The 15,681-nt window shown below is 42.0% G+C and overlaps 1 protein-coding gene across 3 annotated transcripts in view; it reads left to right on the top strand.

Annotated features, from left to right (window-relative positions):
* Positions 1–15,681, top strand: part of LOC134205174 (cadherin-99C) — a 584,755-nt gene that overhangs the window by 351,947 nt on the left and 217,127 nt on the right. The gene's annotated exons all lie outside the window — the stretch shown is intronic.

The following is a 15,681-nucleotide window of genomic DNA, read 5'->3' as shown; positions in this document are numbered from 1 at the left end:
ACAATTCCCCAATTTTTATTCCTGGTACTTTCGTCAAAATTTCGCCACTGGAAATTTTTCTGCTTTTGAATTCCTTCGGGAGTTTCCGCGGAAATTACTTCAAGAATGCTTGCATAATTCCCTCTATAGATCAATCAACATAATTTCTCGGAAAATTGCTTCGGAAATTCATTTTTAAATTCTTCCAGCGAATGCAGTATAGCCTCAGAATTCTGCTCCAGGTTTTAGTTTTGATGGGGAATTTTTTTGGTTAATAACGGTCAGGGGAGCACCGTGGCGTAAGTTCTAGAGGTCGCAAAAATCCACGTAGACACTTTTTAAATGAAGGAGTATAAAGCATTCACTATTTTGAGATTTGGGCCCTCCTTAGCCGTGCGGTAAGACGCGCGGCTACAAAGCAAGACCATACTGAGTTCGATTCCCGGTGCCGGTCTAGGCAATTTTCGGATTGGAAATTGTCTCGACTTTCCTGGGCATAAAAGTATCCTCGTACTAGCCTCATGATAAATAATACGAATGCAAAATGGTAACCTGGCTTAGAAACCTCGCAGTTAATAACTGTGGAAGTGATTAATGAACACTAAGCTGCGAGGCGGCTCTGTCCCAGTGTGGGGATGTAATGCCAATAAGAAGAGGAAGAAGATTTTGAGATAAGGCCGCTTGCGGAATTGGATCTCGTCTAGATTCGTGACCTCAAAACCAAATGACACAATTAGCGAATATCTGAGGATAATTTAAATACCAAATTTTCAAACCGCTTTTGTAGACAAAGATTCAACACGTAGGTAGAGGCTTCTGTTACTTGTTAATGGTGTTCATTTGCGTTGGTGTGCTTTCAGATTCGTCAAATCGACGGTTGAAGCTTTGTTTATGTATAAAAGCAGATAAGTCGTGTCGTGCTGTGTTAAAAAAAGTGATGAGGGAGGACAAGGAAGCAGCTATATCGGAGCCACCCATCTACGAACAGGAGGCTTGAAGGCAATTTGAAGCTCTTGCAGCATCTTATATGCCCGGATTTAAGACGCCAATGAAAGGCAAATAATCAGATGATATAACTGGGTTGTTATGGCGGCTTGGGACATCATGGAAATCGCGGCTGATTCGGTAGACCATTTTACTCTAACTCCAGGATATTTTGAAGAACTGACAACATCTCATATGCCTGGATTTGGAACTTAATTAGTCGGAGGACATATATTATTGGGTTGATTCCGCTGGAAGCTGCGGTTGATTTGGTAGACCATTTGATTCAAACTCCAGGACAATTTGGAGATCTTTCAACGTATCATATGCCTGGATTTTAGATGCAAGTAAACGAAAAATACTCGAAGGTCATAATTGGAATGATTTCGCCGCTGGAGTTGATTTGGAGACAATTTGGAGATCTTGTAACATTTCATATGCCTGGATTTGAGACGCAAATGAAAGGCAAATACTCATAGGACATAGCCGGGTTGATACCGTGGCTTGGCACATCATAGAAGCCGTGGTTGATATGGGAGACGCTTGAATTCAAACTCCAAGCTAATTCGGAGATCCCAGACCATCATAGTTTATCATCACACATGTTTCCTGTATAATTTACATGTAACTTAGCACTTGCAACTTGCACAAAATAACAGGCTTTCAAACATTTTCTGAAGCTTCATACACCCTGTATAAAGTGGTTCCAACAGGCCCCAAATTACCATCGTATACATAATTGGGATGCTCAAAATGTGTTCGCATGTTCCAAAGGATGTCTTTTAAATGTAATTTTAATATTTCTTTCATCACTAGATGGATAGATATCATTTTCGATGATGAAATATGCGTATTTCGCCAAAATAGCATTTTTCAAAACCCGTTGCTTTACTCCCACGGCTCTAGCGGAATAAAGAAAACCCTCAGACACAATAAGGACACGGCAGGTATTTCCGTCCATCGTCATAGGGGCTAAAACCAATAAAAGCAACGTAGGGACACGGCAGGTATTTTCGTCTGTTCGTCATAGTCTCGAAAACCAATAAAAAAGACGCTTTTTTGTAAAACTCATACGTACGAAGGACGGAAATACTTGCCGTGTCCCTACATTTGCTAGAACTCCACTATAGCAGAACGTTTCTCCTGAGCTTACGATTTGGTACGTATGAGTTTTACAAAAAAAGCGTCTCTTTTATTGGTTTTCGAGACTATGACGAACAGACGAAAATAGCTGCCGTGTCCCTAATACAATAATTTATAATGTCCAGAAAAGGATAACTAAGAGGTTGGTGAAAAATCTAGGAAAAGCGATTGAAAAACTACCGAGATATAGCCATTTGAAGATTTAGTTACAACGATTTTCTGTACGAATGTACCCGCGTAAGTTTTTTTTAGCGAATGTATCCTAGTTGTTGTTTTTTCCAAATAGATTTGACACATATTGGCGAAGGCCCAAAGTGTAAGCTCGCCGAACTCATCGCCTAAATAAACCGTTTCGGATTTGTTTCATTGGCATGTAAAAATGTGATACAATTTAATTTCACACAAGAAACTCGAGTGCGATGCCCTGAAGATGAGTTAGTGTTCGCTGGCAAATAGTCATAGTTTGAATTTGAATATGGTTAATGCCATACTAAAATTAACCAAATTGAATCAATATCCAATACAAATATGTACCGGAAATGGTGCTGAGCGTCATTGAACATCTCAGAAAAAAAATCATAATCCCCCCTCTACTATGTTTTCATTATTTACGCCAATATCCCAAAATAGTTATGAATAGTACTAATGATAGCTTTCTAAAACAATATTCTGCAAATTCTCAGAAATTATCTCTTATTTTACTTTAATTGTCATTTTGTAATAATCCACCTGGTCAGAGAACTGCTCGTTATTTGATTTTATAAAGGGACAGGTTCCCTCACTAATGATGCTATTTATAAAGTACAGTTCCATACTTTCAACTTTATTAACCAACCTTTTCTAGAGCCCAATCTATATTTTCCATTCGGAATCTGAACCGAGAGCCTACAGCATCCACTCATTTTAGCCTGAATTGAGAAAAATATTGGCTTGAAAAGCGAAAGCCACACTGCTTGGCATTCGGACTAATTTAAATGGCACGATATTAGAGCGCAAATGTGATACGTTTATGAACCATTCTGTTCGAAGTTTTGTGTCGTTCGCGGTAGCCACAGATCGCCGGTCCTTGCACATGATCTTGATACGATTATTTGCGAAAAGGCCAGCAAAAAGTGTACGCGTAAGCTTCTAGCGATTGCTAGATAAAGCTACTTCTAAAACTCGTAACGTCCGAGCCCTAATGGAGGTTCATTGTGTACTGCGGAATGGATTAATACACCTAGCCCCCGATGGCAGGAAGCCGATTTCACGCTGCATTTTTGATTTTCTCTGTCATTTTTATCGTGCGGACGAACATCGGCCTATCCAATTTCTCGGTACTGATGCTACCACTGCCTATGCCGAAACGGATGATACCGCTGCACAAAGGGAATTATAGTAGTCAAAAATTTACTGATTATTGATCGACTGTGTACGTTTTAATTATATTTATTCGACGGCTACTTAGTCTTTTAATTTGAAAACGAGTTTGTTATTTACCCGACGTTTCGACACGAGAATTGTGTCTTTTTCAAGGAAGTGTGTTGTTTATCGTCGTATGTTTATTCAATCTTGAACCGTATGTTCGTCCGTACATGAATTCCGAAGCACTGATGTCAATTTTCATGTTCGCTAGTCAAATCAGCAAATAATGTCAAATACCAGCTGCTCAAATATGGGCGAAATGTAGATCTTTCTTGCGGAATAATGAGAAAAATGTCTTTTTCCTCGAGGAAATTGCAGTCCTGGCAATGCTCCTGAGCAATCAACGTTACGACATTTGCTCTGCTTGCCAGCTTTATACTGGTCAAGGAATCCCAGCAGCGGAAACGATTTTGGTCATCGCTTTGTTTGTTAGCAACCCATAGTACGCAACTCACTGGTGGTGGTCGGAATGATCACTGCCCCGTGCCGACCTGGGATGAATAATCTAGCTTCAATTTGTGTGCTAATGAAATGATTTCCATTCCACATTAACATCGGGTGAAGTGGGAGAAATCGACAATCATGAAGAAACCAATAATTACTACCGATTTCTACCTCCAAGAAAAGAATATAATTAAAATTAACAAGTTCGATCGCTACAAGATAATCGAAATAATAAAGCCGTTTATCATTATTATAGCATTCAATGTTAATCCGAAAGTGTATTGTCTGATTTGAGCTTAATCAGAGGTGATAATCGGTCGTTATTTGAATTGATTTGATAAGGTTAAGTGCGTTTCTTATATTTTTTCGACATTTCTTATAAATATTTTTGTAAACATTTCGATCAGTACTTCAACCATACGTTTTCGACAAATACTTGCCTCATTCTTGTAAAAACGTTCTTCTAAAAGACACTTATTTTCATGACTCTTAGTACAACCAGTAGACTTTGAAGTGATCAATGACTTTCACTTTCATTTATCTAGAAGAAGGAATGATCAATGAACAATCGCCAGAATTGGAATTTAAAAAAGGTTTACTGATGATTGAGCCCCGTTTATATTTGTCAGAACTCTATAGAACAAATGTGTTTCTTACTTTCAAAACTTCAACTATCGTTATAAAAACCACCCCACATAGAAATGCCGAGAAAACATCTAACCTAAAAACTTCCTAGAACGAACTGAGAATACAACTCAACCACCTACAACATGGTCGTGGCATGCTTATCTCACATGTAGGTAAACATTATTCGATAAAAATATCCCTGGATATGGATATGTAATAAAAAATCATGAAGTTTTCGGAAATCGTTTTGTAATGAATGTCGGAATCCCATAATTTTTCAAGCTCAAACAATCGTTTTGTGAATTCTCATATATCTGGATTAATTTACATTTAAATCCAAAAGGTGTAACAAAAAATGAAACTAAATTTATCAGGGAAAGGTTGCTATTAAAAATACCAATGGGTTTAACCCTTGTGAAGCCGTAATGTTTGCTAGTCAAATGTTGAATTTAATTAATTCGGCTCCGTTGTGTTTCTTCGCATTTGAGCCTTTGAAATTAGGTTTTAAATAAAAGAGTGGTTAAATAAATAGTGGTTAAAAGTGAATAAAGGACTCATCTCGTGAGTGACTCTGGATTGGCGGCTGGTTTTAGATTATACCTAATGTAAGTTCCATTTGAACACAAAAAAAAAGTTTTTCGGGACCCCTTGGTAGATTTTTTTGAAATACCCAGGAAATGAGAGATAAGAAGCTATATTTTCGCGTAGTTTTAATTTTTTGCGATGCTCATTATTTTTGATAATATTGTTCTACTGAACACGCCGTGTAAAGGATGACTGCATCTAGTGCCAGGAGCAACGATTATGGTTATAGCATATGAAGTAGTTGAGTTATTAAAGAAATAAAAAAACAACAATCAATACAGTTACGCCCCTATGATTCTAAGCTCGAACGTTGTATTCGCAACATATTTTCTGCGTGGGCCGTGGTAGTGCGTTCACCAATTAATCCCGGCTCGTACTGCCCCACGCACAATTGGTGCTAGTCGACGGCATAAAATTTGGGAGAGTACCTAGTAGGCGGCGTTCAGCAATGTGATTGCCCGGTAGTTGCTGCAATCTAGATTGTCCTTTGTAGATGGGATACACGACACCTTCCATCAAATCTTGTGGCAGAACTTCCTTCTCCCAAATCTTGGTATTTATTCTGTGCAGCGCTATATCCAAGGCCTCACCACCGTGTTTAAGTGGCACTCTTAATTGTTGATCAACCATAGGGGCTTTGTTGCTTTTCAGTCGGCCAATCTCCTCCTGGATTTCTTGGAGATACGTAATTATATTTGCATGGTTCCTCCGCTTGGGTTCAACCCGGCCACAATCCGGGTGACCTCCGGAAAGGCCATTTTCCAGATTGAGCCAAAATTGGTCGTGCGACACCTCGAACTTCATGATTTCACAATGAGCAATGATGGGAATGATATTTTCAAGGTTTCTTGGCCCCACGGGTTCAATCTGTACATATCGGACATAATCCGGAATGGCCATTTCCTCAATTGAGTCAAAATAAGTCGTGTGGCACCTCAAACGTCATGATTTCACAAAACAATGATGGGAATGATATTTTTAGGATTCCTGAGCCACTTGGGTTCAATCCGGCTCCAATACGGAGAACTTCCGGAATTACCATTTCCTAAATTGTGACAAAATAGTCTGTGCGACACATCAAACTTAATGAATTCACAAAACAATGATGGGAATGAAATTTGCAAAGTTTTTAGGCCACTCGGGTTCAATCCAGCCACAATCCGGGTGACCTCCGGCCATTTCCTAAATTGTGCCAAAATAGGTCGCGCGCCGCCTCAAACTACATCATCGTCAGTTACAAACTTCTGCAGCGTACGAATTGCTAGGACTTAGGAGCGTTTGTTTTGCTCCATATGTCACGGTTTTAAACTTTGATACTGCAACTTCATGGTTGAGCGTGAAACGATACAGAATGAATTACAATGGTCGATAGGTCGGCGTAGTGAGGATTTACTGAAACATTTTCTCTACGTCTTATACGAGAAGAAACTATTTCGTTCTACTCCGTAGCGTAGCTAGCAGGGCCGATCCGCCCTAAACACGTGGCTTAAGCGCCACTCCACTGGGGAGACCACGTGTGCTGATTTATTTGCCCGGACGAGACTCTCCTTAGGGCGAGTTCATTTATTTTCCTCGAAAGGAATTTTACAGATCGTTTCAGGTAGCTAGTGACCCTAGAAACATTTTGGTTTTATCCTGGTTTCATAACACTATTGAAGAGTAAATTATGGACTTCAAGAGCGTTATGAAACTTAAAATGTTACTTGGGGAACCAACGATCAAAAGGATTTTTTTTTCAGACAAGAGCCAAATTAGCTTTAAGGTTGACATGTATTTGGTTTCACTATTCAGTTTCATACATGTTTAGATTCGTGTTCGTCCTCTCTACTCTGTTCCTATTGCGTGTGCGTTTTCTTTCACTGACTAGTTTGTGCTCATGTGCTATTTGTGTTCTTGGTATGACGTCACATTTCTAGCCGCGCATCAGTCTGCGCTCCTGGTGACAAGAATTTTCAGCGGCGGCAATTCGTCACGCACGCTTTTACGGATCACCAGTTCTTGTGCATGGCTTTAAAAGCGCTTTTTTTCCTTCAGACAAAGCAAAGCAGTCCTCAGCGGACGCCCCAATCCACAAAAAAGAAAACTTCCACTGGATGGACTCACCGGATTCTGATGGCCTAGACTAAGGGACAGTTAAGACGCTTCTGTATATGCACAAGCCATGCGTATTCGTTCATCCATGAGACATATGGATTCCGCAAGTATTCAATTTCGATAGAGGAACAGTCAGTGTACCGACCTCTAAACTTCTTAGAACCTTGTTTTGCAACAAACTTTTACACAGTTGCTTCTCTAGGGAATGGAAATTTGGGATTTCACTTCTTTATATGACCAGAGCCGCTCAATCAACCTATGGAGCTGGAATATTAAAATGCCGATTGCCAAAAACTCGAAGAAGCTTCGTTACTCGGAACAACAATTAAATTTGAAAATGACGGATCCGTCAATTCGATTCCATCTGGTTAGTAAACTCACCCTGCGAGAAAATCTAAGGTCTCGAGCGAATCACCATTTCATTATCACCTGTCTCTGAAACACTTGAATCGCTTTGGAAATCCGTTGTACTATTCAGCGGTTTTGGACGTCGGTTTCTTAAGACTTTCATTCTGTAAGATAACCATTCCGAAACAAAATTGTTCCCCGAACCTGAACCCAAAAAAGCCCGTGGATGGAATTTTGCGCCAATATCATGCTCATAGAAGGATGAATGACCCTTTCCCGATTTGAAGCTAATCATTTGATTTTTTTATTGTTTTGTAAATATTTCCTCCATAAGTAAAATCATGGATTTTTTTAGATTTTGAAAACGAGTACTGCTGCATGTAGAACGTATAAGGGTGTTGTTCTTAATTATTTGATAATATTAAACTTGTTTTATGAATCTTTTATTTCGAGTTTTTTCATTCTTCAATTTGGGGTAACTTTGATCCTCAAACGTTTCGATCATAAAAATCATATTAAAAAAAAAAAGAAAAACGTCTCTCACAGCGAGTTGATGTAGATGAAACAATAGAAAAACTAACTAAACTGAATTACGATAATATCGAACTTTTTTTAGAAGGCTCGGAGACCCATAGTGTTATATACCAATCGACTCAGTTAGACAAACTGAGCAAATGTCTATCTGCTGGGTGTGTATGTTTGTGTACGTATGTGCAATTATGTAGTAATCCTTACCCGATATTCTCGTAACAAATTGCATTGAATTTTATAACTACTGGCCATTTATTTTAAAAGTTATGAAGAAAATAGTTAAATTCTCACTTTGTAACGTCTATAAAGCAAGCGTCTGTACACGTCTCATGGTAGGCAATTATAGTGGAATCCCTTACACTGAGGCGATGTGCATCGATTGTTCCGAGAAAGGCCCACCGCGGTCTTCCGATTTTTGCGGTGTGAACGATGGATGGTTCTCCCAACAGCTGATGCAACTCGTGGTTCATTCGCCTCCTCCACGTACCGTCCGCCATCTGCACCCCATGGTACGCGCAACACTTTCCTTCATAAACTCCTTAGTGCGCCTTGGTCCTCCACGGGCATCGTCCAGGTCTCGTGTCCGTAGAGAACTACCGGTCTTATAAGCGTTTTGTAGATAGTCAGTTTGGTACAGCGGCGAACTCTATTCGATCGGAGCGTCTTACGGAGTCCGAAAAACGTACGATTTCCAGCCACAATGCCTCCGAATTTCTCTGCAGAATGGCAGCATTATCGGAGGTCACCAGTGAGCCCAAGCACACGAATTCTTCAACCACCTCGGATTTCGTCACCACCGATAGAAACTCGTCGGTGGTGGCTTACATTGACCTCGAATGAGCCTCTTCCTAGTCATGTACTTCGTCTTCGACGACGTATTGATGACTAGTTCCAATCTGTTTTGCTTCGCTTTTCAGTGTGATGTAGGCTTCATCCATCCTCCTCAAAGTTACGTGCCATAACATCAATGTCGTCGGCGAAACCAAATAACTTGGACGGATTCTTCGTGAAAATCGTTCCACTCTCGTGTCAATCCCTGCCCTTTCTGTATTACTACCTCCAAAGGGATGTTGAATAGCAGACACGAAAGACCATCACCTTGTCGTAACTCCTCTACGCGTTTCGAAGTGGATTCGAGAATGCCCCTGAAACGCGAACTACGCACATCACCCGATCCATCGTCGCCTTGATCAACCGTATCAGTTTATCTGGAAATCTGTTTTCGTGCATTGGCTGCCATAGCTGGTCTCGATCGATTGTATCATATTCGGCTTTGAAGTCGATAAATAGATGATGTGTGGGCACGTTGTATTCGCGGCATTTCTGCACACTACCTGTCGTATGGCGAACACCTGGTCTGTGGTAGAGCGTTCACCCATAAATCCCGCCTGGTACTCGCCCCACGAATCCTCTGGCAATTGGTGTTAGTCGGCGGCATAAAATTTGGGAGAGTACCTTGTAGGCGGCGTTCAGCAATGTGATTGCGCGGTAGTTGCTACAATCCAGCTTATCGCCTTTTTGTAGATGGGGCATACGACACCTTCCATCCACTCCTGCGGAGTAGAACCTCATCCTCCCAAACCTTGGTAGTCACCAGTGCAGCGCTTCTAGCCAGTGCCTTCACCACCGTGTTTAAACAGCTCTCCTGGTAGTTGGTCAACTCCAGGGGTTTTGTTGTTTTCATCCGGCCGATCTCCTCCTGATTTCCTGGAGATTCGGAGCCGGAAGTCGTACGTCCTGTGCGCGTACTCCTAGGTCTATTCATTACCATACCGCCACTGTTGTCTGCCATATCGCCATTCAGGTGCTCTTCGTAGTGCTGCCGCCACATTTGGATCACCTCACGCTCGTTTGTAAGAAGGTTCCCGTTTATGTCCTTACACATATCGGGCTGCGGCACGTGGCCTTTACGTGAACAGCTCAACTTCTCATAGAACTTTCGTGCGTTATTAGCGCGGTACATTTCCTCCGTCTCTTCACGGTCTCGAATCTTCCTTGCTGGCGCTTTTCTCCGGAAAATCGAGTTTTGTTTGTTCCGCGCCCGGTTGTATCGTGCCTCGTCCGGTATTGCAGCAGTCTCGCCCATGCTGCATTCTTCTCCTCCACTAACTGCTCACATTCGCCGTCATAACACCAGTCGTTTCTTCTGATCCGGAGCCACCGTGCCTAGTACAGTGCGGTTGGTGGAAAGCTTCCAATGGCGGATCGAATATCTCCTCCAGCCATCTTTCTGCGAGAGATGCTGCGCCTAGCTGCTCTTCCGTTGGGAGTGCCACTTCCAGCTGCTGGCGCCGTAGTCTTTGGGCTAGTCTACCATCTTGTAGCCGCCCAATGTTTAGTCATTGCCATGACGGACGACTCCGACGCGTGTTGATCACCGTCGAGAGTTTTGAGCGCAGAGCATACCGCAACGAGGTAGTGGTCGGATTCAATATTCGCACTGCGGTAAGTGCGTACGTTCGTGATGTCGGAGAAGAATTTACCGTTGATTAGAACGTGGTCGATTTGGTTTTCCGTTACTTGATTAGGGTGATATCCATGTGGCCTTTGTGGATATTCTTATGGGGAAGAGTGCTTCGGACTACCATTCCGCGGGAGGCTGGCAAAGAATATGCATCGTTGGCCGTTGTCGTTCGGATACGGTATGCAGACTCATCCGGGTCTCGATGACCGGTCTATAACATTTTTCTCCCTTCCTACCTGAGCGTTCGCGTTTTCACTGATGACGATTTTGACGTCCCGCTGTGGGCATCCAACGTATGAAGCTGCTCCAGCTGCGCATACAGAACGCTTCTTTCTCGTCGTCGGGTCTCCCTTTCGGGCAGTGCACGTTGATGATGCTACAGTTGGAAGAAACGGCTTTGGCGGCATCAGCTTCACATCCTTGCGTTGATTGCCACCCAATCACGCGTTGGCGCATCTTTTTCCAGCACCATAGTCGGCCCCAGCTCAAGCTGGTGGTCCCACAGCTTTGGTAGCGGTGGCCGCTCGATGCCCGCTTTTCCACACTTTCTGTCCTGTCCAGAGATTTCCTGCAGCGCTACGACATCGAAGTTGCGATGTAATTCATCGTAGATTATCCTGTCGCAACCTGCGAAGCCTAGAACGCTTCTTTTCTCGTCGTCGGGTCCTTCGTGTGGGCAGTGCATCGCTGATGATGCCGCCATAGTTGAAGAAACGGTCTTTATACTCAGCTTGTAATATCCTTGCGTTGATTGGCTGCCACCCAATCACGCGTTGGCGCATTCTTTCCAGCACTATGAAGTCGGTCTTCAGCCTGCTGGTGGTCCCACAGCTTTGGTAGAAGGTAGCCGCTCGATGCCCGCTTCTTCCACACACTTTCTGTCCTGCTTGGTGGAGATTTCCTCGCGGGCGCTACGACATCGAAGGTGGGTGATGTAATTCATCGTAGATTATCCTGTCGCAACCTGGCGCAGCTTCCAGCGCGACTTGCAGTTCCATATTCCAAGCTTTCTCCAAACGTGATCCTTTATTCGTCGCTCAGGGTCGTTGCCGCCGATTGTATCGAGTCTTATAATCTTTCTATGTCGTTCGGTAATGGTTGCTTTTTAAAGGCGGCTTATTGGACCTGCGCAAAACCTCCTGTCTCGTCGGAGGGCTGTCGTGTCAGGGGCTGTTAAGCGTCCCACCTAACACCAGGACTTGGCTTGTGTGCTTTGGAGCGGCATTACCACGGTCGCTTTAAGTGCGGAGCTCTACTATGCGGATTCATGCAGCTTTTTTATAGAGGCTTAACAGGGCCCACCACATCCCAGGCAGGCGCCACAACTTGCGTAGATGGCTCTGGGGAGGGATCGTCAAGCTCTCTGGACAGTTAGTCCCTGCTGCCCTAATACATTACTACACACACAATTATAGGTACGAGCCTAATTTCTTTGTTATAATATTTGTTTTGAGCACTTTTTTAGCAGCTTGCTTTGCAAAAATGAATGTTGATTTTATTTTCCAAATTTTGGTGCATAATAAATGCAAATTCATCCGAAGATTATATATCATTCAGGCAGTAGCAAATTCTATTCAAGATTAAGATGCCTAACTCCACAATACGTAATTGTGATAATAACAGAAAATTTTATTGCTCATGCATTTCTTGAAAATGGTGTGAAACTGATCAATATTCTCCGGATTACGGTACCGATTTTATAAAATACTTTTCTTTTGTCAGTTTCACAAAACACCTTCACTATTGGTACCAAGTTATCCTAGTTCTGGTTCACCAATCTGAACATGTTTCATGAAAATTTGATGTTCTATTTGACGTATGACTGGTGCATTTATTCTAGACCTGTTAAACCTGAAGAACTGCTAGTTTGCAATTTTTCATGGTGAAGTGCTGTGAGCTGTTCTTTATGACATTGACATTAGAACAAATTGCAAGCTTAAAATATAAATATATCTCAATCACACAAAAAATATAAACGATGCTTATAGCTCAATACTAACAGAGAGTTGCATATCATCGACCATTAACTTTAAATCGACAAGTAAGCGACAAAACATCCCATGGAGACAATTTTATTAGTTCCCCTTCAAGAAGGGAGAACGCAACCATCTAAACGGCCAATGTCAGTTTCCACGCTACGATGGCTATACCTTCATGGAATGTTCATATAAATTAACCATCCATTGGTGTGGGACTCTCTCAGGTTCTCGGGGATAGGGAGTCTCGAGCACACACTCTACCGTATTGTAGATGCTGGATACTTCTTAGAATAATAAATCATCGCAAATTCCCTCGCTTTCAAGCTGTATCCGAAAAAAATCAATCACTCAGTTTCATATATGCACCGACTCAAAAATCTGTTTATGGGAAGATATTTGCGCTATGTCTCGAGTTAAAAGCAAAAATACGAATACTGAAACATTTGCCATTTGTTGAACGTTGCTGGTCTCTCGAGATACCCCGATCGGAATCTTGTTCCAAAACCGCTCAAGAAACATGTGTGAAGTTGCCCCAAGGTCTGTTGCCATGTTCGTGTGGCTCGAGCAACAGGTAGAACCTTTCAATGGCGAACATTCCCCAAGCTCTAAGCTTCTCAGCATAGTGGCTGAGCAATGGATATGATTTTTCTATCGATTTATTTTCATGTTTCCCCACCACCGTAGTTCTTTAGCTAGCATACACAAATGAAAGAGGTTTGTTTTTAAAAGATTGCTAATCGAGCTCACGCGGAACGTTGTTGACATTTGAACCTAACTGAATCAAAGCATTATTCTTTTGGTTTATTGCAATTTCTTAAGGACATGCACCAAATAATACAACCATGGGTACCACAATTGCCCACCGATAGCTACTATTTGTTCTCCCCAAGACAAATCACTTTATTACCTACTGATGGTAAGTGTTTGTTTATGGACCGATTTGCATTTAGGGAAGATTAATTTGTATAGAATTCAGGGTTTCACACTCCATCCACGCGCGCGCGTGCAAAAATCAAAACATCAATTTCACTACGGGATCTAGTGATAATCTTGTTAACTTGATGATGCATTGGTGTATGTAAACTTATATTTAATAGAAAATATCCCGCTGTGTAATTCAGCCGAAGATACATATGTGTAGGAGTCCTAAGGCCTTGCACTTTTTGAACCCTTCTAATATGCGGCAATCGGACTGGAACCTAAATCGATTTGTTTATTTTCCCCATCGCGTCTTTTCAATGGCCTCTGCTGTCGGGTGCACACAACCGGTAGACTCTGCAGGCCTGTTTAGCTCCGGACCCTGGATGGAAGGTCCTGGAATGTGCAGCCACCCGCAAGTGAGGGAAATAAATGGTGTTGTTGGAGCTAAATGACTGCAATAAATTAATAAAATGTTCTTTTTTCTATCTCTCTTCTCCGGCTGAAGCAGATTTATCAGCAGACCCAGAAGCCGTAATAATGGCAGCAACCAGACTGCGGTTGACAAAAATCGAATGCATTAAGCCGATGATTAATTTGAATTTTGATAAGTGTGGCAGTTGGAAACTGGCAATTTGTGCAACTACGTCTCAACTGTTTGTTTATGGTATTGTTTGGACCTGTGCACCGGCATGTTCACCGGCCATTTCAAAACCATATTGTGCAGGAGGAAACCAAACGTTATCGTCATCAAGAAAGGGTCCGGTTTCAAAACACGTGAACTCACTGTATATGAGGATTTAAACTAATAAAGTTGTGTGGTTTAACAGTGTAACAAATTTGCATAAAGCAATTTGATACCGATACAAGAAACCTGATCAGTTGTTCAATAAATAAGCTGTACTGGAAGTGACTGGCATAAACACAAGGCTGAAAAATGAAACCTGTTGCTTCGCCGGAAATAATAAATTAAGAATGGAACGCCACAGACGTGGTAGAAATGGGTGATGCTCCAATGCATAACTTACTTTTGTGTATCGAAAGATAAAATCGGATCCACAGGGGTTTCCATCGGCAGGGGTGTATAAAATTAGAATTTTTTAAAAATATGGCAGATCAAATTAACGTTTGATATATATTTCAATGCGTTGTTCGACATGCTGGATCACCAGGACATCTTGGATCTTGGCTTCGATTCTACCTTATTCGTCTTCTTTTCTTCTCAATACTTTTCTTGTCCTCACACTTGACAAGGAACTAACTTTTTCCGACGGTTTTAGCCAATGTAACGTGGGCCACAATTCGAGTCTGGGGAGCGGTACCGATTTGCGCGCACTTTTAGTGGTCTTTATCAAGCGAGCCTGCACCTTTCATGAGTTGGGCAGTAACAGAATAATCGAAATACCACTGAGAGCATGAGCATGAGCATTATGACCGCACAATTCGTAGTTGCTACTCCGTGATTGACTGAACTTTGGAAATTGTACAGAACACGATGAATGGGCTTGGGATTAGCTACCCATTCTCAATGTACACGTCGGGAGCTCAAATATTTAAAGTCAATAGCGCCGCCGGCCACGTCCTTACGGTCATATAGGAATGGAAGGATTGTTAGTCCTACTCTCGGTGTTACTAGAGACCGAGTATACCTCTGCATCTCCACGATTGTCTTGGGATACGATATCTTTTTAGTTACAAAGGATACAGGGGTTAGACAAAAAGGTTGAGATAGGCAAAATTTTGTCGAAGTTCAAATCAGCATAACTTTGCGTAGAATGATCCGATTTCGATGAACCGGGACCTTCGGACGCAGAAACGCTTCTAGTATACTGTCCCTATGCAAAACGTTAGATTGGCCCTTGGCCACCGGAGATGTTCCGGTTTTTCCGAAAATATGTTAAAAATGCATTTTTTTTTCTGCTTGTCGTTTCATCTGACGTTTACTGCCATCGTGGTTTATACTCTCCCTGGAAACTAGAACTAATATGCTGATCAATGATGGCTGCAGATCGAGAATCCGTTAGGTATTCGCAAAGATATGGCCATTTTCGTAAAATAGGTACGGGATTGGCCATACATCGTGAGCAAATGTCACTTTCGCAGAACACCCGGAACCTGTTACAAATTGCCCAGAGAGTCTTACAGTCATCTAAATGTATCTTTAATAAAGATCCTATATTC

This window comes from Armigeres subalbatus, chromosome 1 (genome assembly GCF_024139115.2).
Source record: "Armigeres subalbatus isolate Guangzhou_Male chromosome 1, GZ_Asu_2, whole genome shotgun sequence".
Taxonomy (NCBI): domain Eukaryota; kingdom Metazoa; phylum Arthropoda; class Insecta; order Diptera; family Culicidae; genus Armigeres; species Armigeres subalbatus.
The sequence above is the reverse complement of the archived record's forward strand: the minus strand, read 5'-3'. Positions and strand labels throughout refer to the sequence as shown.